The sequence below is a fragment of the Lissotriton helveticus genome, chromosome 9 (assembly GCF_964261635.1).
Source record: "Lissotriton helveticus chromosome 9, aLisHel1.1, whole genome shotgun sequence".
Lineage (NCBI taxonomy): Eukaryota > Metazoa > Chordata > Amphibia > Caudata > Salamandridae > Lissotriton > Lissotriton helveticus.
Genome location: NC_136070.1, coordinates 149,736,575 through 149,763,779, shown reverse-complemented (window position 1 = coordinate 149,763,779; position 27,205 = coordinate 149,736,575). Strand labels below are relative to the sequence as shown.

Sequence of the window (27,205 nt, the reverse complement as noted above, 5' to 3'; positions counted from 1 at the left end):
CATCTCTGTTTGTTTAGATAGTGCATACTTGTAATATTGTCCATTTGAATTAACACCTATGCTCCTGAGATTTTTTAAAGGAAACACTTCAGAGCCAGGAAAATAGCCTTGAGTTCCAACAGATTGATATGTAGGGGCTGATGTTGGATGCGCATTTGCTTTTGACTGTCAGACCCTGTAGGTGTGCTCCCCAACCTTCGAGGGAGGGGTCTGTCGTAATTACATATTGCGGAGAGTCGATCAATAAGGAGCGGCCTCTGGCTACATTTGGGACGTACGTCCATCATCGAACAGCATCTTTCATCTGTGGTGTTATTCGAATGATATCCTCGGAGGACCCTGAGATCTGTAACCAATGACTGTCCAGTTCTTCCTGTAGAGGCCTCATGCCCAAGCAGCAGTTAGAAATGAGGGGAATGCAGAAAGAAATCATTCCCAGTGGCAATTTGCACTTTCGTCTGAAATTGATTTTTTTACTAGGAGTAGAGCTGCCAGCCTGCATATCTTTTCCTGCCTCTCCTGTGAGACAAATGCCTTTGCCTGTAGGGTGTCTATAGTTGCCCCGAAAAAAGTTCTGACCCTCGAGGGTATTAGTTGAGACTTTTGAACGTTGACTGACAGCCCAAGAGACTGGAAAGGATATATAGGGCCTAAGCCAGACCCTGCCAGTATTCTCTGAGTTCGCCACTATTTCGGTTGAGGCCTCTCTGGCTGAATTACAGAAATGCAAATCAGGGTCACCTAGTGATCCCTGGCCAGCTACACATTACAGCGGGCTGTCAGAATGGCTCAATCCCTACCATGATTCCATCAGGCTAGGGGTCATTCCTTCTGTTTGGAAACATACGCTTCATCTCCCCATATTGAAGAAACCAAATACCGATTCGGAGATCACCAGTAATTTCAGGCCCATTTCTCTCCTCCCGGCCCGGCTAAAATATTAGAAAAATTAGCACATCAGCAGCTGGTGGCCTTTATTGAATCTAACAGGCTTCTGCATGATTTCCAGTCTGACTTTCGCGCCGGCTACAGTATCGAGTCGGCTTTGATGATTGAGATGAGTGATGCCTTTCGATGGGCAGTGGATGAGGGTGCAGCGTCCATGCTGGTGCTGTTTGACCTGTCGGCAGCGTTTGACATGATGTCCAATTCCATCCTGCTTGATTAGCTTAAGCAAATTGGCATCTGTGGGACGGTGCTGGACTGGGTCACTTCCTATCTTCATGGCCATGACCAGCAGGTTTTTCTCCACCCTTTCTTCTCTGAGACCAAGCCTTTAAGATGAGGGGTGGGGGTGCACCAGGGCTCTGCACTTAGTCATCTCTAATTTGATATCAATCTGGCTCCTTTGGCTAAACTAATCACCAACACTGGGATCAAGGTGATATCCTACGCGGACAACACCCAACAGATGTTTTCCTTTGGGAATGTCGGCATAGGCATATGACTCTTTTAGAGAGTGCCTTAAAAATATCTCCGTCTGGATGAGCAGCAATTTTTTAAAGCTCAATCCTGACAAGACTGAGGTTTTGGCTTTTAACAAAGTGGTCCCTCCCCCAGCGGCCTTGTAGTGGCTGGTCGAATTGGAAGATGCTCCCACCCCAACGATTCGGTCAAGAATCTCAGTGTCCGTTGGGACAACATCCTATCCCTTGCCACACAGATCCAGCATGTTTCTGTGGTCTGCCTTGGCAAGATGAAGATGATTAGGAAATTCATCAACTTCTTGCCTGAGTCAGTGCGAAAACTGTGGTGCATGCGTTAGCCACTTCCCATCTTGACTACGCCAATGGACTCTACTTGGGTCTGCTGAGTGGTTTGATCCATAGGCAGCAGATAGTACAAAATGCAGTGGCTAGGCTGGTCCGAAAGGTCCCTCTCCGGCATCATATTTCCCCTCACCTCAGACAACTTCATTGGCTCCCTGAATGTAAGGCCCTCACATTTGCCATCCGAGCCTACCAGGGAAGAGGCCCTAAGTACCTCAGGTCGAGACTTTGCCCTTACCTTCAGGACAGAACGCTGCGGTCCATTTTGAAGCGCTATCTATGCGTACCCCATTTTGCCAAAGCGAGAATGGGGGGGCAGAACTTTTGAGGTGGGAACCTCTAAATGCTGGAATGATCTGCCCCTCCAACTTCGTATAATGCACTCTGAGCAGGAGTTCAGAAAGGGCTTGAAGACCTGGCTGTTTACCAGCAGAGATTAGTGGTCTGCTGGCATGGCTACGATGATATCCGCGTTAGCGCCGGGACACCTTAGTTGAGGTAGCTGCGCGCTCTATAAATGTTTCATTATTATTATTATTATTATTATTATTATTTTTATATTCGTCGATGTAAACTCAGATCTATTACCCTGCACAGTCGACAAAATCATCGACGAAGTGATTGTCAACGGAGTACCCGACAGTGAATAGTCGTTGCCAAAAGAATGGTCAACGATGCTGTCGACGGAGTCTTCGCAGATGACTCTTCCATCAACATCTTTGACGTTGTTGATGTTTGTCGTTGCAGACCTGTAGTCGTAGGTTTCGGGTCCGTTGACAGAGCCACCGTCAAGGAACTCGCAGTTGATGGATGATTTCTGTGTTTGAGGGCCGTCAACAACTTCAGCGGTAATGGTAGAGCCGTCAATGAATCTTTCAATGCCTGTACTTTTTTTGTCGCCATTTTTGCAGACTGTTGCCAGCGACGTAGAGGGTCTCACCTTTTTACAAAAACGATGGTCGATGGAGATGTAGACGAGAACATGATAAGTTTAGACTGTGGAGATGAAAAGGTCGACGTCATTGTAGTAATAGTGACCACGGAGGGATGAGAGCGTTGTCAATGTCTTAGTCGACGGTACATCTTTCTGAGGTGATTACATCGTCTCCGGTAACGATTTGTAAGTTGTTTTTACCCTAGAGGAGGTTGTAGAAGGTAAACAATTACCCTTATGAGAGGCAGACTCCTTCCTGGAGGAGGAAGGCTGATCATCAGCTTTCAAGGAATGATGCTGCCTTTGAACCATCTTAGCAGCCTTCTGGGAGACGATTTCCACATCACTTGTCCTCTTTTTTGAGGCAGTAGGTTTGAGGGAGGAATCGCTCTCGTCGTCAGACAGGAGATTGTCCTTGGTTTTTAACTTCTGCAGCCACAGAAGAAGCCTCCCTCGCTATCTCTCAAAGTTTTTTGAGATAAAGTTCAACAGATTTTACAATCTCTCACCTGGTGGTCAAGGTTGAAGGCAGTAAATACACTTTTGGTGAGGATCGTCCCACTGCAGTATCAGCTTCCCACAGGCATTACAATGCATAAACATGGATATTTTAGTTGTAGACATGCTGTTTAGAAGAGAAATTTCTGTCAAGTAGGCCAGAAAAAAAGAATATAAGCAGAGCTCTGGGAGACCCCCTTCACACGACATGCAGTAGAAAGTCAGAAAGCCTGGAGCCTTTGTGGTGAGGGTTCTAAAGGGTGCTGTTGCCTGATTAGCTGAACTTTGGACAGTGCCTAATGACTAGGACGAGATATTAAACTGAATGTTTTTTCTCCATTAACTTCAATGTTAAAGTCATTACTTACTGCTTTTAATGTACCGTGGGACTCCCACTTCAATGACGGGGAATGATTCAAGCATGTGAATCTATGAAAGATCCAATGCTGGAGAAGAAAACAAGTTATTTACCTGTAACTTCAGTTATCCAGAATTGGTATCTTTCATAGATTCACATGCCTGAATCATTCCCCGTCGCCGAGGCGGGAGTACCACGGTATATTAAAAAGCAGTGCCAAAGGTAAATTATAGTAGTAGGCCTAAGAGAAAGGCCTGAGGCCTAAACTGTAGTAGCCTATCTACCTCATTATGCCAAAAGGACCAAAGATTTTGTCCCAACCAATTAGCTTACAGCACCCTCTAGAACCCTCTCTGCAGAGCCAGTTCTCCTCAGATTTTCATTAGCACAAGTGGGAAATGAGTATCCCAAAATTAGAGAACTGACTCACCGGGGAGGAGGGTGGGTGCCTGTGAATCTATGAAAGATACCAATAATGGATAACTTAAGTTACAGGTAAGTAACTTGTTTTCTTATTCAGTATTGGGGTATCTTTCAAAGATTCACATGCCTGAATCAGAGTAGCAAGCAGTATAACCATATACTGTCGTTTGCAGATGGTGGGAGACACTGGTTCATAAACTCCCAAATAACATCCTCAGTGTTAGAAAAAACATCTTTCTCTTTTTTTTTTTAAACCGAGTAGTCTTGAAGAAAGCAAAGCTATATCCAAGTATTATAGATGTATATACATATATATATATATATATATTTTTTTTTTTTGTAAGGGGTGAGGGGGGTTTGGTGTTAATAAATTTACAAACCGGATACCAGCGTGCCAGCCAATCTTTTTTCTGAAACCTACATTAGGATACAGAAACGTGCAACAATACATATATATATATATATACACATATATATATACATATATATATGTATGTGAGATGTTCGTTGTTTGTGTAATTGATTGACATACACTTGTTTTTACCTTTTCACTTTGGTCACATTGTTTTGTTTTTTATTTTACCAGATCTCTGAAAGGATGCACAAGAGAATTCACTGCACCATGATTTAACTTTACGACACGTATGGCAGTTGAGCACGTATGAATTGGGACACTGGCGCTGCATCACCCTGTTGCGACGATCATGCCTGAGCAAGCGTGCTTTTTGATTATGCCCACTGGGGCGAAACTGTGAGAATTAATACCTTTGCCCACTGGGGCGTGGTTTGTTTTGATTTTTTTTTTCAGAACAAAATTTTATTGGTTTTCAAAAACAGACAGAATACAGGAATTAATGCACCGCTCCCGAAAAGGAATCAGAGATGCAGCGCATTCATTAGATAATCACGTTCAGATATATTCTGTCAACATTCCCCCCACAACTCCCCCACCGCTGCCCCACCCGGTACCCTCCCATAACCCCGCACGGTGTAAACAGTGTCTGTCAAGAGAAGTGTAGCCAGTAAAAGAGCTGCGTGTGAGCCTCTTCAACCAGAGACAGGTAGGACTCGTGCAATGTCAGTGTCTCGAGGCACCGGGGGGTCCAGCAGCAGGCCCCGGTAGTCCGCCCACTTTTTCCAGATCCTAAAATGTTTCGTAGGACACCCCCTGGCCTCAAATATTGGACGTTCCAGCCCCATATTATAGTCCAAGCCTCGTTTCCATACTTCTAGCAGCGGGGCTCGAGGCGCCTTCCAGGCCCGGGCAATGTCTCGTTTGGCCACTACGAGGCCCAAGAGGAGCAAGTGGCGTTTATACACATTCCCCCCCACCCTGTTCCAACACATGCAGGAGGCCCAGCTTCGGCGTGCGGGGAAGTTCCCAGCCTAACACCTCCTCCAGACTATCCCATACTCCGGACCAGAATCTCTGCAGTCGCACACACTCCCATACCGTATGAAGAAAGGAACCCGTCTCACTTCCACATCTCAGGCACGCCGGGGAGGCAATCAGCCCCGTCCGCCACAGTCGTTCCCTTGTATAATACGCCCTATGAAGGTATTTAAATTGAATAAAGCGCAGACGCATTGCGATTGCTGCCACTCTAGGGGCTTCAAGGGCTTCTCTCCAGTCTTCCTCCTCCAAACTGCCCAACTCTTCCTCCCACACCAGGTGCAGCTTATCAAGGGACTGGGAGCAGTGGGTAACCAATGTTTGGTATATGCTAGAAATTTTTTGGGATTCCAATTCCCCCATAAATAGCTTAGCTTCTAGGGGACTGAACTCCGGTAGAGAGGTCAAGTCCGCTATAGTAGGGGTCAGGGCATGCCTGAGCTGCAGGTATCGGAAGAACTGAGACTGGGGCATCTCGTATTCATCACGCAGATCCTGGAATGATTTGAGAACCGCACCCTTCAGAACGTTGTCAAGCGTCGATATGCCGATGGCGTCCCAGCCCTCAAAGCCGCGCAGGGACGCCAGAGCTGGCAACCTCCCGTTGTGCCACAAAGGGGTCTCCCCCGTCAATTTGTTCCACCAACCCATGCGTTTCAGCGCCTCGCGCCACACCCTAAACACCGTCTGAGTGACCACCAGGAGTCTCCTCCGGAGGGCCGCCGAGTATAAGACCGTGTGGAGTGTGTGCGGGTCCATCAGGTACCTTTCCAGAGCATAGGTCGGGTCGCCCCGATCCCCATACCACCAGTCATTAAGGACCAGCAGGTGCGAAGCTTGGTAATAAGACTGGACGTCCGAGGTCGCCAGTCCTCCACAATAGGTCGAGAGGAAGCAGGTGCGGAGCGCCACCCTCACTACCCCCCCGGTCCACAAGAACCGACCCAGAGCCGAGTTCACTTGCCGAAACCACTGCGGTGAGATAGGATATGGGTGATTCTGCAGTTGGTAGAGAATACGGGGCAGCGCCACCATCTTGAAGATGGCTGATTGCCCATATACATTCAGAGGCATCCTGGACCATATTCGCATATCCGACCTTACTTTATCCCACACGGGGAGCACATTGCGGGTCCACGAGACGCCCGGCTCAACGGTCAGAAAGACACCAAAGTACTGCAGGCCTTCCGTCACCACCTGGAGGGCCGAAGCCCACGGGCCTAGGGCGTCACTGCCTCCTAGGGCCCACAATTTCGACTTTTGCACATTCAGCGTGAGTCCGGACACCTCGCCAAAGATGCGCATTATTTCCAGGACTCTAGGACCAGATCTAGTGAGATCCGTAAGAAAGAAGAGGACATCGTCCGCATAGAGCGCGATTCTATCTGACGGGCCCCCCATCCATTCCACCCCATGCAGCTGCGCATCCACTCTCACCCACGCCGCCAATGGTTCCATCGCCAAAGCGAACAGGTAAGGCGATAGGGGGCACCCCTGTCGGGTACCTCTGCCTATCCGGAATGAACTGGATATTGCTCCCGCTACTCTCACCGCCGCCGTCAAGTCAGTATATAGTAAATGAATGTAGGACAGGAAGCGCGGGCCCAGATTGAGGCGGAGAAGAAGCGCCCTGAGAAACTGCCAGCTCAGGGAGTCAAATGCCCTATCAATATCCGCCAGGAGAAGGGCCGCCGGGATCCCCGCCGCTCGCGCAGCCTCCACTATTAACTGTGCTCGTCGGATATTATGTCGCGTCGCTCTATGGGGCATACAACCGGCCTGGTCGGGGTGAACCAGGTCTGCAATGTAAGGGAGTAGGCGCCTCGCCAGTGCCTTGGCCAACACCTTCGCCTCGAAATTAAGCAAGGAAATCGGTCGGTACGACTCAGGGCGGTCCGGCGGCCTTCCCGGTTTACAGAAGACCACCACTTCCGCATGTCGCCAGTCTGCCGGCAGACATCCACGATCCCTGGCCGCCTCCAGAGCCTTCCTATAACGCATCCCCAGTTGGAGATGGAATGTTTTCATGAATTCACATGGGAAGCCGTTCGGTCCAGGGGCCTTGCCTGAGTTCAGCCCACCTAGAGCCTCCCCCAGCTCCTCAGCCGACAACCGGAGATCCAGGTGGGCACGAACCTCGTCCGAGAGCGCCCGGGGCGGAAGGTCCGCCAGGAATCTGTCTACCTCTTCCGCCGGGAGAGACTCCCGGGGGGCATACAACGTCGCATAGTATTGCGCAAAAGTGTTGGCCAGGACCGTCGGGGCCACTATAGGACCACCCAGCTCGTCCCGGAGCCCCGGCAGGGGCTGGGCCTGAAATGTGCCCTGGCACAGCGGGTAAAGCATCGTGCTAGATTTATCCCCCCATTGATATATCCTACTCTGAGTAGCTAGCCAAACTTGGCGGGCCTCATCCAATAATAAGGAGGAGTACACCTGTTGGTGATATAGCAGCTGCCTCACCGCGTCACCACCCTCACCCAACGTGCTTTCCGCCTCCCAGCTACGGACCTGACTCGCCGCCTGCTCGACGGCCAACTGGTGGGCCCGACGGTTCGCTGCGCACCACGCAATGTCCACTCCGCGGAGCACCGGCTTCAGGGCTTCCCACTGAGTCATGGCATCTGTTTCGGGCCCATCCTTCTCCGCCCAGTAATGCGCTATCGCCTCCCTCATGTGAGACTGGTAATCATCATGTTGCAGGTGCCACGTAGAGAGGCGCCAACGAAACGGCTGTCGCGTCGCATCTAGGAGTAGTGTCAAGGAGATCGGAGAATGGTCCGACAGGCCTCTCGGGAGTATCAAAGTAGAGCCCACCCTCCCTATCCAGGGTTGGGGGACAAAGAAGTAGTCCAGGCGGGAGAAGGATTTATGGACTGCAGAGACGAATGTGTACTCACGACTACATGCATGCTGGTATCGCCAGGCATCCATCCAACCCATCCTGTTCAGTTTTGTGGCAACCTCGGGAGGTGGACCAACCCCAGGCCTATATGGGTCAAGTCGTCCATTCATCACATCGTTCCAATCCCCACCCACAATAGTCAACACATGCGGAATCTTGGCCCAGACATCAAACAGTCGTTCTATCAGAGCCTCCTGCAGGGGTGGTGGGGCATAGACACTGCCAAATACCATGGGCTCACCACCCACCATCCCCTTGACCAACGCATATCGACCATGCACATCCAACCACTGTGTCTCATGTACATATCGTGCTCTGCGGTGAATCAGAATCGCAACCCCTCTGGACCCTCTCGCAAACCCGGTGTGGAACACCTGGTCGTATCCGTATCTACGCAGACTAAGGGTCTTGGTGCCCATGAGGTGTGTTTCTTGAAGGAGCAAGACATCCGCCTTTTCTCTCTTCCCCATCCGTAGTACTGCACCCCTCTTAATTTTGTCAAGCACCCCTCGCACATTCCAGCTCAACACTCGTAATGAAGCTCGAGGGGGTTCCCCCTCCTGACCATCAACCGCCATCAATAGGCCATACTTGCAAACTGTCCGGCAGCAGAGGCCACATACACACATACACACACTTCCCGACTTTCGTAGACACCGTGCAGAAACCAACCCCCCCCCCCCGACACCCCCCAGCCCCAACTCCCCTTAAGAGACCTAACTCCTACCCCCCTTCCTCAAACTGAGACAACAACCCACCCTCCAGCCCCCCACCCCATACCTCAGCAACATTGAAGTACCTGTCGCGGCGCTGACAGTGTCTAACCCCCAACGGGAGGCCAGAGACTCACTGCTCCAATGGATCCCCCCCAACTACCCACCAGGCTTCAAACTACCCCCACCCAACTCGCGGGCACAAAGTCCGGGAGAAGGCCCGCTCTGTCTCGAGCGTCTCCCGACCCACACTCCACCCTTCAACAAACTGTTATGTAATACAAGATCAAGTGGCATGACCGCTATCAACATCTGACCCCCCCCACACCAATGGAGCCCTCTCGGCCCCTTCGGGCCCTAACCGTCGCCAAACATGATGCAACACAGGGTCTCAAGTTTTCGGGGGAGAGGAGGTTGGCGCATCCACTGCCTCCTCCGGCTCCTCTTGGGGAGGCGGGCGCTTCTTGGAACGCGCCCTCCAATTGCTCCTGCTGCGTGACCTGCGCGGCGTCTTCCCACGTTCCGTTGTGGATGACGAGTCCGAACCCCGTCTCGGCGGAGTATGTACCTTGACCCGCACTGTCTCATCCGTCCACTCAAAAACGTCCTCCGGAGAGTTAAAGAATTGAGTGCGAGATTGAAACACCACTCTCAGCCGGGCCGGATATAGCAGGGCATAGGGGATTTTGAGTTCCCTCAAGCGTGCCTTCGCTGCAGTGAAAGATTGTCGCTGCTGCTGAACCAGTCTAGTATAGTCGGGGAAGATTAGAATTTTGTGATTATCATAGAGTAGGGGATCCTTAGCTCGGGCTTGTCGCAATATTACGTCTCTGTCGTGATAGTTGAGCAGTTTGGCTATCACCGCGCGGGGACGGGCACCTGTAGGTGGCTTCGGGAGTAAAGCACGATGCGCTCGCTCTATGACGAAGCAGCGCGACATGGAGTCCGGTGGAAGCCAGCCCTCCAGCCACTGAGTCAAAAACTCCTCCATGTTCCCCTTCTCACAGTCCTCCGGAAAGCCCACAAAGCGCAGGTTATTTCTTCTGGCCCGTCCTTCCGCGTCCTCAACACGCAGCGCCAGGCCCCTTTGAATCCCCTCCATGGCGGCAACCTTCTTCTTGAGGATCACCACGTCATCTTCCATACCTGAAATCCTGGTCTCAGCTTCAGTAATGCGGGCCACCGCGTTGCGTAAATCCTGTCGAAGCAGGGTTACATCTGCACCGACCGCCCCTATCTTGGCATCCAGCATGTCTCTAGACTGCGTGATCGCCGCCATCAATGCCGCGTTGTCGGGTCCGGGGCCCTGGTGGCCTCCGGCGGCCCCGGCACCCCCACTCGGCCCGGCAAATTTATCCATCGGGCCCTGTTTCGAAGCGCCCCCACTGTTGCCTCCCCTGGTCATGGCGCACTCCAATTCCTCAACAGTACTCTAAGGAGCCTGGGGTCCGGTGGCAGCCTCAGCCGTCAACTTGTGTGTCAGGAATAGGCCCCCTCCAGACAGGCCGGCGCGATCTCCGGCACCTCAAAGAATGCCCCTGCGGCGCTGCCCTCAACACGCCAGGAAGCAAGCCAGTCTTGCGTCGGGGCCCCACAGGGAAAATGCTGCAATGTTCTCCGCCTCAGGTATCGCCGGCCGCCACCCAGTTCGCGCTCCGCTCTACTCCCGCGGAGACATGTAAGGCAAGCGCCCACCAGTGGCCAGACACTCCCTAGGGCAGTCACTCCTCACTAGGGCGAGCCCCCGCGGCCCGGTATAGCCGCCGAGCAATAGGTTCCGACCCTCCAAAGCTGTCGCCCCCAGGGAGCAGCTCGGGGTCACCATGCAATGTTGAGAGGGGGGGGGGGCCAAGGGGGGAGGTGAAGAAGACGGGGGACGGATGAGCAGCCGCCCCCTGGTGCTCCAAAGCCCCAAGCCCCGCGGTCCGCTCCGACCGCCGAACGGGGCCGGGGGACTGCCTCTGGAGCGTCCCCTCCCCCACTAGGCCTCGCACCACGCCAGCACCCCTCACCTGACCGAGCCCCGTCCGTGCTCCGGGCACTCCTACTCGCCGACCACTGGTCTCGCCGCCGCACCGGCCCCCGCTCTGCCCACACGTCTGTAGCTGGTCTCGCTGCGGGGGCCGCCCTCCGCACCCCTGGCTCCTCGGCGTCTCCGCACTTCCGGGCGGGCCGCCCGCAAAATCGAGGTCCCGGCTCCGGGCTTCCGTGTAGGCCACACCTCCGTCCCAGCTCCAGACCGCTGAATGAGGCAGAAATCAGCGAGCGATGGCGCTCAAACCGCCGTCGGGTCTCCCACTACTGCTGCGGTGTACAGCCACACACTCTGGGGCAGAATCCGGTCGGGGGAACGCAGGATATCTGTAAGGATAATGAGCGGCGGGACGGAGCTCGCTCAAGCCACGTCCGCCATGCCTGCCGTCTTGGCCACGCCCCTTGGTTTGTTTTGAATTGACGCTTTCATTTGCGGATATGTGTACAGTCCTGCAAGGTGGGACTGTTTAATATCATTTATTTTGTCTCAAGGCATTGGCACGGGGTAGCCCACTTGGGCGAGATTAAGCAATATCAGGCTCACTGCCTGCCTGGTTCAGGGCCAAAAAGCTTATTTAAGCTGATTTAATTTCATTTTCATTTAAATGTTGTCGTGCATTGTTTAACATTTAAATGGCTAAAGTGCAATCTTTAATGTCTCAATATTGCCTTACAACGTGTCTACATTTATTTTGATATTTGTAAGTTATAACAAATGTGCACGGTATCTCACTTCAGCATACCTGTGAGTCTGTTTATTATGTTTATTCACATGTGACCATATTTAAAGCACCAATGCACTGACACTCACGCTCGTGACCAAGAGAAAGTTTTTTCTCGAAACGCGTCGAGTGGAGCTGAAATAAAGAGCTCGTGATTCTGCAATAAGTTGGCCTGGACATTCCTTTTTTACCAAAAGTGTGGATGCAAGTTTGGAGAGATTTTGGGATTCGCTATCCCGTCTGGGCCCTCCGTTGTGAGTGGCAGGGGTTCAGAGCGAAAAATAGCTTTGGATATATATATATATATATATATATATATATATATATATATATATATATATATATATATATATATATATATATATATATATATATATATATATATATATATATATATATATATATATATATATATATATATATATATATATATATATATATATATATATATATATATATATATATATATATATATATATATATATATATATATATATATATATATATTTAAAATCTTGCAGACATACAAATCTGTACATTTGCATGAATATTAGAGAATGGAATAATACATAAAAGGGGCAAAAGCACTCGAGTCTGATCTTAATGAAAGAGATGGCGTAGAACAGCTTGTCCAACCGCTGTATCTTCCTGATGCGAAGATTGAAGACAGTAATGCTTAGTGAACGTGTGGACATTTTTTCATGTCGCGGCACAACATATATTATCCGGAGATACTCCAGCAAACAAAGCTGTCGACGTTGGTACTGTTCTTGTCGAATGAGCTTGCACTTCCCTCTGCAAAGGTTTGTTAGCCTTGCCATGGCAGAAATGAATAGTAGATGCCAGCCATCTGGCTATTGTTGCCTTTGCTACAGTATTTCTGGGAGTTGCTTGACCATAAGCCACGAACAGCTGGTTGGATCGTCTGGTATCGTTAGTTTTCTGTAGGTAGAATTTTAAACAGCGTTTAACATCCAGCGAGTGTAATGCTCTTTCAGCTGGAGTGGATGGATCTGGAAAGAATGTTTTTAATCTTACCAGTTCGTTCAAGTGAAATTGTGTTGGTACCCTTGGAATGAACCTGGGATTTGTTCAAAGTGTTACGTAGACCCAGGCAAAATGTAAAAAGGGTTCCTTTATAGTGAAAGCTTGGATCTCACTAACCCTTTTTTCTGAGGTAAGAGCCAGTAAATGGGCAACCTTCAAAGTGAGGAATATGAGATCAGCTTTATGTATCGGCTCAAATGGACGCCTTATTAACTGCGCTAGCACTGTGTTGAGTTCCCACTCTGGAGGGGGTGCTCGCACTGGAGGGAAGGCTCGGAAAAGTCCTTTCATAAATTGTTTGACAAGTGAAGAAGAGCAGAAAAAAGGAAATTTTGAGCATTTCCTGAATCTGGAAAGAGCAGCAAGATGTACTTTGACCGATGAAAAAGTAAGCCCAGATTTGGCTAGAGAAAGCAGATAATGGAGAACTTTTCCTGCAGGAGCTTTAATTGAGTGAATAGTATTCGTCTCACACCAACAGCAAAATCGCTTCCATTTGAAGCGATAAGGCTTGATTGTGGTTTGGGCACGAGATTTGGCCAATATTTCACAACAGTCCTGTGAAATGTTGAGGTCTTTGAACTTTAAGAAATGAGGAGCCATGCGTGCAAGTGTAAAACTGTGGGTCCGGATGAACCACTTGGCCTCCGTCCCTTGACAACATCGTAGGCATCGACAGTAGGCGAATGGGCTTGTCTTGAGACAATAGTAGAAGTTCCTGGAACCAATATTGTCTGTGCCAACGGGGTGCAATCAGAATAAGATGGCAACTTTCCAGCTTCATCTTGCGGAGCACCTCGGAATCAATGGTATTGGGGGAAAAGCGTACACACAAATCTCTGACCATCGCATCCCTCTTGATCCCTGTTGAGGGAACCTGCTGGCGTAAACCGGCATTCCTTGTTTCTCTCGTTGCGAATAGACCCAAGCTTGAAAACTGGGTTAGCCTGTTCCTTTTCCAGCTTCCACTTGTGACAGTCGGACTGAGACGTGCTCAGCGTGCCCGCCAGGGTATTGTGGAGACCCTTGACGTGTTTGGCTCTCAGGGCATCTTGTGGAATGTGACCCCTTCCCATAATTCCTGATCCTCTTGCGAGAGCGTAGCCGATTTAGTTCCTGCTTGTTTGTTGATATAATACATGCTGATGGTATTGTCGGTCCGGACTAGTACAGAGGAACCCGCAATCCTTGGGAGAAATGCCTGTAGAGACAGAAAAATGGCGCGGAGCTCCAGCCTGTTGATCTGCTGTTGTTTTTGTCTTCGAGACCATCTTCCTTGAATCTGCAAAACCTGCAGATGACCTCCTCATCCTTCCATGGAGGCATCAGTTGTTAAAACGAAATCTGGAATGGTCTGTAGGAACGTGAGACCCTGGGTTAGATTCCCTGGCTGCGACCACTAATGCAGAGAATTTATCATGCGCAGCGTGACCTTGATGGTATCGTCCAACGGGCCCATGGCTTGTTGCCATTGAAGTTGCAGTTCCTCCTGAAGAGGTCTCATTTTGAGCCTTGCCAAGGGTATGAGATGTATCGCTGAAAAGCACATCCTCAGGAACGAAGCAAACATTCGGACTGAGATTGACCTTTCTGAAATTAACCTTGCCAATTTTTGAAGATGTAGCTGGTGGCCGTTTGACCAGAATGTGTTGCACTGGACCGTGTCTCACCTTGCTCCGAGAAAAAACATGACTTGCAGAGAACGCAACTGTGATTTGCTGTCGTTCAGAACCAGCCCCAGAGAAGAGAAGAGATGGGTACATTCTGCTGTGGCAATCTTGGCTTTGTGTTCTGAAGGACCTTTTAGCAGCCAATCGTCTAGATAAGTGAATACTTGTATTGCTCAAGATCTCAATGCTGCTGCCACTGGTGCCAAGCACTTCGTGAAGGTTCTTGGTGCCGATTTGAGCCCAAACGGGAGCACTTTAAAATTATAATGGGCGCCAGCCACTTGAAAGCGAAGATATTTACGCTTTTTGGGGTGGATAGGTATGTGGAAATACGCATCATCCATATCCAGAGAAGCCATAAAATCTCCTTTGCTTAAACAACTCGAAATCTTGTGAAGACGAGGGGGAGGGGGAACCCTGGGCGGAGTAGGAGATGGCGGTTTGATGAATTCCAGGGTGTGGCCATTGGTTACTAGGTCTAGAACCCATTGGGCTGATGTCATTTCCTGCCACTTGTGAACAAAAGCTGAAATCTTCGGGCCCACAGGTAAGGAAGGTAAAATGGTTGGCGCCCTGTGGAGATCACTGCTTCCGGTTAGTCTCTCGGCCTTGATACTGCGATCTCTTTCGACCACCCTGACGGAAGATACTAGTCGTAGACTATTGACGGTATGATGTCTGGCTCTAAGGCTGTACTGGGATTGATACGGCTTATTCTGTTGGTTTTGGTATCATACTCTTAATGAAAAACCACGTCCTTTCGCTCCTCTGAAAGATCCGCGCCCGTATTGAAGGGTGCCTAATGATCGTGCAGTATCCGTGTCAGTTTTTATAGCTCAGCGGGCTTAATCAATATGTTTACCAAACTAAAAACTCTCCATCATAGGCCATGTCTAGAATCTTAGTTTGCCTCTCTGGTCTGATAGTAGTGGCTTTAAGCCATCCCTGACGTCTAAGCACTGCAGCTCCTGCTAGCTGACGGAGGTTGGTGTTCACGATGTGCAAGGCGCAATCTATAGCTTCCAATGCGGCACGTTCCTTCCTGCCTTCGGTCCTCAGGAATGAGGTCAATGAAACCCGCCATGTCTGACCACATTTGACGGTCATAACAGCTGATTATGGCTAGAAGATTGGCAGCTCTAATAGAGGCCGCTGCCAACGTAGAGAATTTATTTATTTAATTATTTTGTTTGTTTTTTGCCTATAAGGTCCAGACGACATCCTTCCTTGTTAGGCGGTGTGGTGATAGGCGTTGCGGGATTTTAAGATTGTTGTTGGGCGGCTTGTGAAATTACTGAATCTGGCTGAAGGGTGGCCTATCAGACAGGATGGGCTGTTAGCAGGTGCGCAGTATTTCTTTTCTATGCGCGGAAGCACTGCTGGAATAGACATTGTCTATTAAAAGTACAACTCTTTTAATCTTCCTGGATTCTTCCTTGAAATCATGAAGGTAATATTCTGTCTGTTTGACTGTAACTGGCAGTTGAAATCTAGCTGCTACCTGCTTCATTAAATTATGTACAGGATGCTGCCATAGATGAGGCCATCGTAGACGATCTCATTGTAAACTTTGCTGTCGTAGACATGGTTATGTAGGCGAGGTTATTGCAGACGGGAACGTCTTCATAGATAACCGTCATGAACAACCATCATAGATGAGGCTGTCGTAGATGACAGTCATAGACAATGCCATCATAGATGAGGCAATCATAGGTGAGGCCATCCGTAGATGAGGGAATCATAGATGAGGCAGTCCTATGATGGCCATCCGTGGATAAGGCCATTTGTGGATGAGGGAAAAAGAAAGAATCTCCACAGCGGATCAAACGACAACCACCTCAAATTTCCAAAGACCCATAAAATGTTCAATCTTATTGTGCTGTCCAACCTCCAAGACCTGCTGTGGTTCGGTCCCACTGGAATCCCAGATAGAAAATTTGAAAAGCGTGGAGGCAGCACCAATTGTAAAGTAAATCGCAAGAGGCCGGGATTGTGCAAAAATAGATTTTTTTCTTTTCGTTTTTTCAAAGTGCACAGGACAGCCAACACGTTTCGCTCCCCAACCATGGGAGCTTCGTCAGGGCTCCAAGACCTGCTGTGGTTCGGTCCCACTGGAATCCCAGATAGAAAATTTGAAAAGCATGGAGGCAGCACCAATCGTAAAGTAAATCGCAAGAGGCCAGGATTGTGCAAAAATAGATTTTTTGTTTTTCTTTTCGTTTTTCAAACTGCACAGGACAGCCAACGCGTTTCGCTCCCCAACCATGGGAGCTTCTTCAAGGCTGAAAACAACGTGAAATATACATATATATTATTAACACATACTAACATATAAAGAATACATCACAATACATACATAATTAAAAACAAATTGTACAGAGTCTGAGAACACGAAAGATGGCACTTCAAACAACAAAATCACATATACATATATACTAACATAGAAACTTCATGCAACCTTAAGTAAGGGAAACCTATAACTCCAAAAAAGCAGATAAGTTACAACTTAAGAAGTTATAGGTCTAATTTTTTCACCCCACAGGTCAGAGACATTGGGTGCATGAAGAAACTGCACATTGGAATAATGGGAAGGGAAGGGTAAGGTAATGAGTTAAAAATGAAAAAGAATAAGAAAGAAGAGGACGGGGAGACAACTTATGTCATAAACAGTCAGAGAACCAAACAATAGTGACCACGAGAAATACATATGATTCTCACCATATTCAATAGATGTTTATCCTCTATCAGTGCAGTAAAGATGAGGAAAATGCTGCACCAATGTAGTGGTACAAATACTGAAAGAAAGAAGGATATTGAACTCAACGCGAGTCCCAATAAACATGGAAATATGCATGACAAAAACAACAGTGAAAGGCTATGTTCGGGAGAAGCCTCATATACCGAAATTCCAACGATAATGAAATCTGAATATGTATAAAACCAGCGTTTCCTAGCAATCTGCAAATAATTGAAAGACTCCTACCTCCTCACCTAATAAAAAGGTTCAGAATTGCAAGAGTATATCCAGAAATGTAGGGGGCGTAGAGTGTGTCGCGCAAATCACATAACGTCAAAATATCCTCATTGGGTTAATCTGTAAGGTAAGAAGGATATAACTAAATACAGAAACAAGCCAATTAAGCCCCAAGTTGGTCATGACAGACTATCCTGTATCAAAGACACGAAAAAAATATATAGGATAGAAGTCCCCATACAATGCAAAGCAAGAACGCTCCTCCCATCAGTTGTTATCATCAGGGAAGCAATACTCTCATAACCAACGCTAGTCAGTTTTAAGTTCTCAAGACACTAACCACCGGTTACGAAAGGGCTATATCAGAGTCCAAAATATACGTTATCTGACTTAATTTATAAAAAACCATATAAAACACAGTATCATGAGTAGAAATTGAAGTACTTCATGGCGACTCACTTTAGTGTCCATTAAGGTATCGCAAAACGTAGAGACGTGTAAGCAGTCCTTGATAAGCTGCTATCGCACATGTACTGCAACAAAATTAAAGTTGGTAAAATGTTATATACCATTTTGTAACACACATTCTCAGCACATCTAATGTATGTACATTGTACCCAAAACACAAAAATACAAATTAAAAGTCTATGGGGTCCTTTAATTAAAAGTCTACGAGGAAAACCCAGAATGCTTACTTAATTTACATGGCCGGAGACGCATCCGTAAACCCGTCTCAGCCCGACATCTACCCACCGAGGGTGCAGACATAAATGATCTGAAAAACGGGGCACCTAAGCCCCCCTTTTTTCCACTACACAGAGTCAAGTTAACATTCAAGAGGTCCTGCTTAAGATCATGCATCACGAACCTCGGCAATTGGATATAAAACCAAACAAGTCAAGCAAAATATACAAAACGGAACCACACAAGTCTGGCTTTCTAATGTAATCTTCCTAGGCAGCGTTTACCTTAATAAAGTTGTACGGACGCGACGACCCCCGGCAGATTATAACAAACGAAAAAATGAAAACAGGGCCAACTTTTTACACCCGACGGGCCGATCACATGATCTAACCACCTGATGTTAATAAGCGATAAAGGACACAGTAGGAGTCGACAATGCGGCGGCCATGATGAACTGACCAAAATTCACTAAAACGCCAAGGGAGAATACATCCAAAACCCTGTAGTCAATGCACCAATACGGATATGGTCTTTCCAGAGTTATTTAAAATTGTAACATAAATAACTGGAATCGATATACCAGCACAATTAGAATAATTATGTAGGAAAATAAAATAGTTTATTAGCGCCTGTAAATTTCAGACTTAGGAATTAAGACAAATAAGGCCAGCCAACCGGAAGGTTAACTGAGCCATTTATAGTCAACAGTGAGCAATAAAGTGCAGTCAAAACCACCAGAGAGCGATGCCAGAATGAGCCCTCATTAGATGACCATTACGGGGGATATAATGCGTATATTACCCACATTTCATGACTAACCTGTTAGTATTCGAAAGACAAGTAAGTTGCATAAGCCTATAAAGAACACATGCCACTGAGGCCCGATGTGAAATGTGCTATCGCTGGCACACGAAGTGGCTAGATAAATAGAATAATGTCTAAGGTAAAAACAAATTGGACCGCAAAAGGGATTTAATAAAAAGAAAGAAAAAAACAAAAGGGAAACAAAATAAACAGTTCCATACACAGGAATTTCTTGATTATACCAAAAAAGAGGAAGAGAAAATATTGATCATACAAGACAAATGGAGCTTCTGAGGCAAAAATAGAATATTATACAGTAGTCTGACACAAAGTGTGCTTATCCTCATCACACATAGTTCTAAAATGCGCAATCAGCAAGAATATTACATTGCGTCAAGTATGGTGTTGAACCATGCTAGGGAGACTAGATCGCAAAAACTTCAAACAGTCAATGATACCAAATGCTAGGGCAAGGAATGCATTATAAGAAGTGATCCATTTCATTGTCAGAATTGTGTCCTTGGTTGATCGCCCGAAAGCGACAAATCCATTTAGCTTCCTCCCTCCTTAAGGCTAACTCCCTATTCCCACCTCTCTTGTTATAGGGAATGTGTTGAATTGCATGAAACCAAAAGGTGTCATCATTGGCATGTTCAGAATTGTAATGTTCCGTTAGTTGGTGTCTTGTGTCCCTATTGATGATTGCCCGGCAATGTTCTTGTATTCTCAATTTCAAAGGTCGTATGCTGCTGCCAACATATATGCGACCACATGGGCAACCGAGGACATAAACTGTAAAGGGAGTATTACAGTTACAGAAATGAGTTATCCTGAACTTGCGGTCACCATTATATGCGAAAGTAGTGGTCTTGTTCCTACCCATTTCACAAACAATGCACATCCCACAAGTAAAAAAGCCTGCAGGTTTGGGGGGTAGCCAATTGCCTTCATTAAGGGGCGTGGTCACGTAACTTGGACACAGTTGGTTACGTAAAGAAACACCCCTCCTATAGGTGACCGATGGCTTCTCACCTATATGATTTTTGATACCCCCAATTCCGGTTAACAAATGCCAATTCCTACGAAACACATTGAATATTTTATCACTGTGTGACGTATACTGAGTGACAAATCTCACTTTGCTTGAACCTTTATCCAATTCGGTTCTTTCAATCCTGTTCTTAAGGGTTGAGTCCCTGTCCAGTGACTCAATCCTAGATACAGCTCTGTCTAAGATTTTTTGGTCGTAACCGCGTTTAAGGAATCTTAGTTTGGTCTCATCTACATTTTCCCAAAATGTGTTTTGTTCACTGCAAGTCCTACGTACCCTTGTGGGTTCCCCAAAGGGGATATTTTTGATGACTGAACTAGCATGCGCACTAGACGAATGCAGCACTGAGTTGCAGGAAGTTTCCTTGCGGTAAAGTTTACTTTGAACCCGACCATTCTGTACATATAATGTAACATCTAAAACGTTGATGCTGCTTTTATGATGTGACATAGTAAACTTGACATTGTAAGCATTGTCATTGAGGTACAGGAAATAGTTGTCGAGATCTTCAATAGTACCCGAGCTGAGGCAAATCACGTCATCGATGTACCTCCCCCAGAACACGATGTAATTGGTCCAGGGGGAGGCACATCGGGCCCAGGCATGCTCCCTCTCGTACCACCCCATAAAGAGGCAGGCATACGAAGGAGCAAACCTGGAACCCATCGCGGTACCACTGGTCTGTTGGTACCAACAACCATCAAAAAGGAAGAAGTTGTTGAGCAGAATCAGATCTATCATTTGCATGATCATTTCGTTTTGTGAGTAAAGCTGAGCGTCCTCTCTATCTAGAAACGACTGAACTGCCCTTTTCCCATGTGTTATGTCAATACACGTTTTAAGACTGGTGACATCCAATGTCACAAAACTAAGGTCATCCGACCACTCAAAATCATTCAATTTCACAAGGATATCTTTACTATCTCGAATATACGAGGGGAGATCAAGTACATGTTTCTGAAACTTAAGGTCTACATAGTGTGATAAGCCCTCTGTAGTCGAGCCCACCGCTGAGATGATGGGCCTGCCAGGTGGGAAACCCTCCCCTCCCTTGTGAATTTTGGGAAGGATGTAAATGCAAGGGAAGGAAGGGTGGGACACGTGTAGAAATTTGAATTCGTCCTCCGTCAATAGACATGAGTCCTTCCATTCACACAATCTTCCGTTGATATCATTCACCACATGGGATATAGGGTTGCTCTTAATCTCTCTATAACTGTGACGATCATCAAGTTGGCGTTTAATCTCACTAAAGTAGACGATCCGGTTCATGATGACAACACTCCCACCATTATCAGCCTCGCATATAACAATGTTGGAATCGTCCCTAAGGTTTTTGAGGGCTTGTCTTTCTGAATGAGTGAGATTGGCTCTAGTTCCTGAGCAAGACTGATTTGACTTGTCTAATTTGTACAATTCCTCTGTAACCTTTTTATGAAAGACATCTATATTAGGATGATAGCCAAAAGTAGGAATGAATTTAGATCTAGGATGTAAACCACTATCATTAGTTATTTCTTGGCTAATACCCAGTTCGTCCATCAAGGCAGGTAATTCTGTCTGTTCCTCCTCATCAAGGGTCATGAGTAAGTGAACAGCACGGATGGAGGCAACAGTATGTTCACTCTCACCCATTCTCTCTGGTACTTTTACATTACTCAAAGCTTTATTCGAAAAAAAGTCTTTCAATTTTAACAACCTGGTGAATTTGAACAAGTCGACATGTACATCAGCAAGATCACCCATTTGGGTGGGGCAAAAATTCAGACCTTTACTCAAAACTTTCACTTCCATAGTATCAAGAACTTTATTGGATAGGTTAACAATTTTCAGATCACGTATATTGTCAGTCACATTTATCACATTATCAATATTCACTACTTCTTTGCTTTTACCGACATTTCAGTTTTCCCTGTTACTTTTCCACCTCCTGCCCCCCCTCCTGGTTTTGGTTGTTCCCTTTTTGGTTGTAGGCGACTTGACATTCCTAACTTCGCCAGTTCTTTTTGGAACGACGAAGAGCCCTCGCCTAAAGGGATATCTGGTGCAGTGGTAGAAGAGGCAACACTGCTGGTGGAGGAGATAGAAATGTTACTAACTGACTGATTATCTTCACCATCATCCCTTTCCTCCCTGGTTCTCTTTTTATCATCAGGTACAGATAGGTTATCGAATTTTTTGGCGAAGGTGTAAATTTGACCGTCCTTATAATCACGGTCATCCCTCTTGATTTTTCTCAATTTCGTGTCCTTAAGATATATTTGATGGTTTTCCATAACTTGTTTCTGAATGGCAAAATTCTTCTCAATTCGGTCCTTCTCCCCTAATTCTCCAATCTCCTTCTCAATCAACTCAATTTCTTCCTGTAGCTTTTCATCCTTTTCCATAGAGTGCCTTACTAAGATTTTCATCATAGTGTGTGAGGCTCCCTCTAGGTTGCTCTCCCATTCTTTGAGCAAATTCTCACTCAAATCCTCAAAGGTGGGGAATATGAGAATCCTCAGTCCCCTAGGGACTTTTCCATTCTCAAGATATTGTGTCAAGGTCACCCCATCCCACCACCCACTGAACTCTAATTTGCGTAGTCTTTCCAATTTTAAGAAAAGGGTCTTAAGACCTTAAAACTAGCGTTGGTTATGAGAGTTTTGCTTCCCTGATAACAACTGATGGGAGGAGCGTTCTTGCTTTGCATTGTATGGGGACTTCTATCCTATATATTTTGTTTGTGTCTTTGATACAGGATAGTCTGTCATGACCAACTTGGGGCTTAATTGGCTTGTTTCTGTATTTAGTTATATCCTTCTTACCTTACAGATGAACCCAATGAGGATACTTTGACGTTATGTGATTTGCGACACACTCTATGGCCCCCTACATTTCTGGATATACTCTTGCAATTCTGAACCTTTTTATTAGGTGAGGAGGTAGGAGTCTTTCAATTATTTGCATATTGCTAGGAAACGCTGGTTTTATACATATTCATATTTCATTATCGTTGGAATTTCGGTATATGAGGCTTCTCCCGAACATAGCCTTTCACTGTTGTTTTTGTCATGCATATTTCCATGTTTATTGGGACTCGCATTGAGTTCAATATCCTTCTTTCTTTCAGTATTTGTACCACTACATTGGTGCAGAATTTCCTCACCTTTACTGCACTGATAACATCTATTGAATCTGGTGAGAATCATATGTATTTCTCGTGGTCACTATTGTTCGGTTCTCTGACTGTTTATGACATTAGTTGTCTCCCAGTCCGCTTCTTTCTTATTCTTTTTCATTTTTAACTCATTACCTTACCCTTCCCTTCCCATTATTCCAATGTTTCTTCATGCACCCAATGTCTCTGACCTGTGGGGTGAAAAAATTAGACCTATAACTTCTTAAGTTGTAACTTATCTGCTTTTTTGGAGTTATAGGTTTCCCTTACTTAAGGTTGCATGAAGTTTCTATGTTAGTATATATGTATATGTGATTTTGTTGTTTGAAGTGCCATCTTTCGTGTTCTCAGACTCTGTACAATTTGTTTTTAATTATGTATGTATTGTGATGTATTCTTTATATGTTAGTATGTGTTATTAATATATATGTATATTTCACGTTGTTTTCAGCCTGGACGAAGCTCCCATGGTTGGGGAGCGAAACGCGTTGGCTGTCCTGTGCACTTTGAAAATACGAAAAGAAAAAGAAACAAATCTATTTTTGCACAATCCTGGCCTCTTGCGATTTACTTTACGATTGGTGCTGCCTCCACGCTTTTCAAATTTTCAACCTGGGATTCCAGTGGGACCGAACCACAGCAGGTCTTGGAGCCCTGACGAGGCTCCCATGGTTGGGGAGCGAAACGAGTTGGCTGTCCTGTGCACTTTGAAAAAACGAAAATAAAAATAAAAAATCAATTTTTGCACAATCCTGGCCTCTTGCGATTTACTTTACCATTTGTGGATGAGGCCATTCATGATGAGGCCATTTATGGATGAGGCCATTCTTGGATGAGGCCATTCTTGGATGAGGCCATTCTTGGATGAGGCCATTCTTGGATGAGGTCATTGTTGGATGAGGCCATTGGTAGATGAGGTCATATATAGATGATAAGGCTGTCATAGATGACAGTCATAGACAATACCATGATAAATGAGACAATCATAGGTGAAAGCGTCCATAGTTGAGGCAATCATAGATGAGGGAATCGTAAGATGGCCATCCGTGGAAGAGGTCATTCATAGATGGGGCCATATGTAGTTGAGGCCATTCGTACATGAGGCCATACATAGATTAGGCCATTGTCATAGACGACCGTTGTAGATGACCATAATAGATGAGGTTGTCTAGCTGAGGCTGTCCTAGGCAATGCCATTGTAAAAGAGACCATAATAGACAAGACCACCATCGATGATCGTCGTAGATGAGGCAGTCGTCGACGACCGTCATAGATGAGGCCGTCGTCGACGACCGTTCGTAGATGAGGCCGTCGTCGACGACCGTCGTAGATGAGGCCGTCGTCGACGACCGTCGTAGATGAGGCAGTCGACAACGACCGTCGTAGATGAGGCCGTCATCGACGACAGTCGTAGATGAGGCCGTCGTCGACGAAAGTCATAGATGAGGCAGTCGTCGACGACCGTCATAGATGAGGCCTTCGTAGACTACCATCGTCTACGACCATCATAGGGGGCCATTGTAGACGAGACCATCGTAGATGAGGTCAAAATTGGTGAGGCAGTAATAGGAGACATGGAGTTTTTAGACTCCTAATGTCAGGTTAAGAGGATTTCCCTGATGAGTTGTAGGATCAGCCTCTGAGGAAGTTTTTTCCAATTGCCTTTTTCTGCGAGAAATGCCTTATAAGACTCGAGGTGAGTCTTTATGGCTTTATGCACGCCCTCTGGAGGCTCCTGGTGCGACCTTTCCCTTTGACCTCTCCTATGAGGTGAAGGAATCCTTGTTGTCCTCATCAGAATTGGCAGATAAAAGTATCTGTAGTCCCAATAATAGCCTCATCTCTCAGAACGTGAGAGGTATTGAGGAAAAGGTTAGACATATTTCGTAGTCTATTACCTAGTTTTCTGCCAATCTGCCATATTACATCCTTAATAGGGTGAGAGAAATGAAGTATGATCCAGGTTGATCCAAAAAGAAGTAAAAGCTGAAGAAACTGAGCAGAGCTCAGGGAGACTCCCTTCACAAACGGCCTGCGGTGAAAATCTGAGGAGAACTGGCTCTGCAGAGAGTGTTCTAGAGGGTGCTGTAAGCTGATTGGTTGGGAGAAAATCTTTGGTCCTTTTGGCATAATGAGGTAGATAGGCTACTACAGTTTAGGCCTCAGGCCTTTCTCTTAGGCCTACTACTATAATTTACCTTTGGCACTGCTTTTTTATATACCGTGGGACTCCCGCCTCAGCGACGGGGAATGATTCAGGCATGTGAATCTATGAAAGATACCCCAATACTGGATAAATGTCAAATTCACCTCATCACAGCTGTGTGGCTTAAACTTTATTGTTGATTTGCAGGCAGATACACAATCAAGGAGTTAATATTTCATTTATAATTTCCAAGTTTCTAGTTGCACAGGATGTTCCTGAACAAAAGTGTTGACCCGTCATTCTGGTCTTCTAATTCAAGATAAAGATTTAATGATCACCGCTCAGATGTTGGTTGCTTTTAAGGATGACACAGGTGGTACCTTTGACAAACTTAAATGCTGCCTAAAGGCTATTTCTTTTTGGATGACAAACAACCTGCTTCAGCTCAACTGAGGTTATTGCCCTCCATCTGTTCCTGTGCAAGCTCTTTTAACATTAAACCTTGAGGAAGCCTGGCACACACTGAAGCCATACTCTGCATTCAAACAAATTACCAATAAAGTGAACAAACATCGTTGCAAACAGATAAAGCTTTATTGGCAGGCAAAAGTTATGCATAGATGGTGATGCCAACCTATAACAGCTGACACCGCAACTATATTTACAAGAAGGCTTCTCAGACTATTACAAGCGGAAACTGACTCTACTGAGACGGGGTCCTTCACGCGAAAGGATCTTACTCCAAAATGGCTACAGACCTGGTCAACTTCGGATTGCCGCCTCTGTGGTAATGGAGCAGAGTCCCTATTACACCTACTATGCATTTGCCCGGCTTTACACAGCGAAAGGAAGATCCTTTTACGACCAGGTTTAAGGGAAACACAAATAAGTACTTGCAGAGCAGCTGTCATAAAATGTCTAAGTGGCTCATCTGTCCAACTGTCTTGCACAAGAAATCGAAAATAAGGATTCAGGTACAAAAGAACTTGGATAGAAGAATAAATGACCGGTACTCAATCGTGTAGTCAGGCAGAGTCCTTTCCAGAACTTCTAATTTGCACTTTCCTTCTCTCCCCTCCAACACTTAAGAACTTTACTAGAAATTGGAGGGACAGATATGTCCATTCTCGAACTTAGCAGCACAAGAACTTGGAAAGAAGGATTCGGCGATTAAAGAACTCGGAAAGAAGGACAGATGACCGGCACTCCTTCAAGCAGTCGGCCTGAGTCCTTTCGAGAATTTTATCTTGCACTTTCTCTCTCTCCTTTTCCCCTTTTCAGCACAAGCACTTTACCCGAGATTTGAGGAACAAACATGTCACAACTAATAAAAATATATATATTCACTAGGCATCAGGCAGAAAGCACTTCTAGAGAGAGCCTACCTTTCATGCTATGTGCCTCCGAGGTCGGAGTAGTTGCCGGTTGCATACCACATAAGGATACCATTGATATTGAAACTTCAATGTCGTTCATTCTCCTTTCTGGCTGCAAAAACCTGGGACAATTGTCCTGTCTGTATTAATTCTGAACTTAATCATATATCTTTCCACAAGTATTGGAAAACGCGGCTATTCGTGTAATGCAGAATAGCCCAACTTTTCCCTGGTTGAGATTTCCACAGCGCCAGGAAACCCTTGCTGGATAGTAAGACAGCTTTCATTCAATCGAAAATAGCATCCTAAACATAAGCAGGGGAAACCGCCTATCGCCAGCTTTAGCTCAGGACTGCTGTGAAGCTGAGTACAGTACTGTGTCTGCATCTGTTCTCCTAAGATAGGTACGTTTTTTAAAATAGCAGTTCAGAGTGGTCACACCATGTTTTGTTGTATTTCATCTCTTTAAAGAGATGTCTGACCCATAAGACTAGTGGCTGCTAATGCTGTTTTCAAATGTTCTTTTGTTTCAATTCTGTTTGAA

At 46.3% G+C, this 27,205-nt stretch overlaps 1 protein-coding gene across 5 annotated transcripts in view; it reads right to left on the bottom strand.

Moving 5' to 3' along the window:
• Window positions 1–27,205, bottom strand: part of PTGR2 (prostaglandin reductase 2) — a 471,690-nt gene that overhangs the window by 110,802 nt on the left and 333,683 nt on the right. The gene's annotated exons all lie outside the window — the stretch shown is intronic.